General features: G+C 31.6%; 1 long non-coding RNA gene across 1 annotated transcript; it reads left to right on the top strand.

Annotated features, from left to right (window-relative positions):
• The first annotated feature begins 17 nt into the window (after positions 1-17).
• LOC112464227 lies at positions 18-1361 on the top strand. Its single transcript, XR_003041896.1, has 3 exons — positions 18-58; positions 304-603; positions 699-1361. It is a non-coding gene; the product is annotated as an uncharacterized LOC112464227 (long non-coding RNA).
• The last annotated feature ends 2386 nt before the right edge of the window (positions 1362-3747 follow it).

The following is a 3747-nucleotide window of genomic DNA, read 5'->3' as shown; positions in this document are numbered from 1 at the left end:
CGAGGCGATCACCAGAAATTGTAATTTATTGCAAAATAAACGCATCTCATAATTTTCGGTAAGTTTCATATACAGTTTAGGTGTAAAAATTCATTATTAAAACATTTTCTTGATTTGGTTAATTTTCTCGAATAATACTTTATTATTTGTATGTATCATTGAATATTTTTCACTTATTTTGATATTTGATATTTGCGCTGTTTGGCCATTCTTTAACGTTTTTGCAATTAATTCATACAATTCTGAATGTGATTTTAATTCGAGAAGACTGCATTAGATTGAATTACATTTGTCTTTTCACAGAAATGGATGATTTCGATTTGTTGTTAATTGCTCTGGTCAACATGGGAGCACTTTTGGTGCAACGTCGTAGAAACCGTGAACGTCATCGTCGGCGTGTCTGGGTACGACCAATTAACACAAGGAGAAGACAGCAAGGAGCGTTTTACAATCTTTTTCAGGAGATGAAAACAGATGAGCAAATGTTCCACAAGTATACACACTGCCAACATTCCAGCACTTGATGGACATTGTTAATCCAAGTTTAATGAAACGAAGTCCACGGGCACTTGAACCAGAGCAAAGAGTTGCTTTTACATTGCGGTATATGTTCGGATTACTCGTAGTCTAACAATACATATGTGTAAAAACAATTTGGCAATTAATATTATAATATTGATTTGATAATGATGTTACAGATTTCTGATTGGAGGCAAAGTTCCAGCAGTTGCTTTTGCCTATCTAATGTTGGTTTATCAACAGTACATAAAATAATTAAAGAGACGTGTGACGTATTTGAAAGACTTTCTTGGTCCTATCTATCAACAAACTCCTTCAAGAGAAGAATATTTACAAATTGCTGAGGGTTTTTGGACATTATGGAATTTTCCACATTGCTTGGGGGCAATTGATGGAAAACATGTCGATGCTCAATGCCCCCCTAATTCTGGTACGCTGTACTTTAATTATCACATACGGTACAGCATCGTACTTTTGGCTGTGTGTGATCACAATTATCAATTCACTTTGGTGGATATTGGGTCAATGGGGAAGAACAGTGATGCGAGAATTTATGGGAACACCCAGTGAACACATTTCATAACGGCAATATAACATGGAAGTTACATGTAATATCACAATGTTATTCTTGTGATATCATAACATGGAAGAAACATGCAATTTAACATTTGTTATATGCAGGTAATATAACTGTTATACATTTTTTTTTGGCGTTACAGTTATGTAACAAAAATTGTGTAATTGTTACGTAACACGCTTGGATCAATGTTAGTATAACTAGTAATATTCTGGTAATATTAATGGAGTGTAACGGAATAACATATACAATATAAGACTGTTGATTTGCTTACTGCTCACGTTTTTCTATGTGCCCAGGCTTTTAAACCCTGCATCGTTTTATTTTGCTAGAGCTAATAATGATCTGCGCTTTTCATCATAAATTTTCGATTGTTTTTAAATATATATATCTTGTTTGAAAGGTTTAATATTGTGCAGAGGCCCTTTAGTTTGCCTTAAGGCAAAAATTATGATTTACAAAATACATAATTTATAATTAATAATTATTAATAATTTACAAGATATTTCTAATTTATATGATCAATTTATATAATCATCCATCCATATCGGTAAATAACGTAATTAATCATCATGATGCATATTACCATTACATGTACCATTTTAGTAGAATGCATTTACGTACTGCTTCTATGTACATATAATAGATATAATGTCAATATTAAAAATTTGTGCAGCTATATACTCTTTTTAAACTTAATTTGTTTCTCAAGATAATTTTTGAAAAATTATATATTTGCGCTGGTTGTGACATATGTAGACTGTATATAACACTTACATCAAATTAAGAAGTAGCCTACCACGTAAGGCAGTTGGCTCACGATCCAGAGGTCCCGAGTTCGAATCCCACCAAGGTAAGTGTGTTTTTTAAATACGAGAAAATATTTATAATCATAGACTGCATCTTAAGAAACAAATTTAATTAGTTATAAAATGGTAATAAAATCTCGAAAAAAAAAAATATTTTTTACGCTCATTATTACAGCTAGTACAACAGTTGGTGTAACTGTTACGTAATAGTTAAATAACACGTTATGTAACATGTTATATTGCTGAGTCGGAAATTGTAACTTACATGTAAGTTACATGTAACACTCTGGTTGATATAACCTGTTATATTCGGTTACATTGCCGTTGCATTGCTACTATATTACTGTGTTCACTGGGCAGCTACTTGAATGTGACGAATGAGATGCTGGATATTCTAGAAGGAACCAGTTGCTTAAGCGGAACCGATATACAAGTGTCTTATTTTTTTATTGGGGATGAAGCATTCCCCATTGGAAAGCATTTGATGCGGCCATATGCTGGACGGTATTTGGGGGAACGCAAAAACATATTTAATTATAGACTTTCGCGAGTCCGGCGTATAATAGAAAATACATTTGAGATTTTGGCAAAAAAGTGGGGTATATATAACAGACCGATCGCTGCGATTCCTGAAAATATCAATAAATATATTTTGGCAACTATATGTTTGCACAATTTCTTAAGAAACAAAGAAGGTAATATTTTACAAATTGAAAACAATGATGAAATTATTGAAAATAACGAAAATGGTGCATTTGCGACGCACATTAAAGACTCTCTTTGCAATTATTTTATGACTCCAAATGGTCAATTAGCAGCATGATTATGTAACAAGAGGACAAAATCAAGACTTTATCTACACGTAAACATATTTGATCGATTGATTACACACGTGTCATATTGTGAAATGTAATGCTAATATGTATTTATTATGTGAATATAAAATAAATAGTACAAAATTTCTTTAATATTATTATTATTAATATTATTATATACCAGTACACATATATGTTATTACTAAAATTAATATCGCACAATCTTAAGACATGAGTATTATATGTATCTACGAATAAATGCAAATTATTTATTTTATCACAAAAATCATCTCGCTCACAGGTTTTCCTTTCTCCACAAAATTTTCATGATTTCTTGTTTCTTGACTTGTTTTATATCATCATCCAATTCTTCTAATTCCGCCATAACCAGATTGCAAAATAAAGTGTCTGGATCATTCTGCATTTGTGCACCATCTTTTTTAAAATTCAAATGCTCTGCAACTGCTTGATTCAAATTAATAAAAGACGCTTCGAACTTATCGTTTTCGAAAGATCACCAGGAAATAAAACTTGACACGTTATTGAAGTTGACAAAACAAACGACGAAAATGCATGTGTATGAAGTTAGCATATCAATTGTCAGCATATCAAAAAAAAAGTAGAGTTCTCTTTGCATACAACCGAGTTCTATAGTTCCTGATAATTTTTAACAATAGTTGTGGTTATTAAATATAAATAAACGAAAGTTGAGAAATGATATGCTAACTTCCGTGAAGTTAGCATATCATAAAATTTTTTCAGAATGAATTTTATAGTTTTTGACGAGTTCTATAGTTCTGTAACATAGTTCTGACCATTAACTATCTCTAAATAATTATTAACAATTATTATCAGCATATCACTCGTACTAGAGTGATATGCTATACTTCTGCGACAAGTTCACGGCTCGTTCGAAATTTTAAACAATAGTTCTGAACCCCTTGAACGATAGTTCCGTACAGTTCTGACCACTGGCAACCTTTAAATAATTATTAACAATTGTTATCAGCATATCACTCGTACTAGA

This window comes from Temnothorax curvispinosus, unplaced genomic scaffold (assembly GCF_003070985.1).
Source record: "Temnothorax curvispinosus isolate PA1 unplaced genomic scaffold, ASM307098v1 QBEX01014019.1, whole genome shotgun sequence".
In the NCBI taxonomy this organism is placed as follows: Eukaryota; Metazoa; Arthropoda; class Insecta; order Hymenoptera; family Formicidae; genus Temnothorax; species Temnothorax curvispinosus.
The sequence above is the reverse complement of the archived record's forward strand: the minus strand, read 5'-3'. Positions and strand labels throughout refer to the sequence as shown.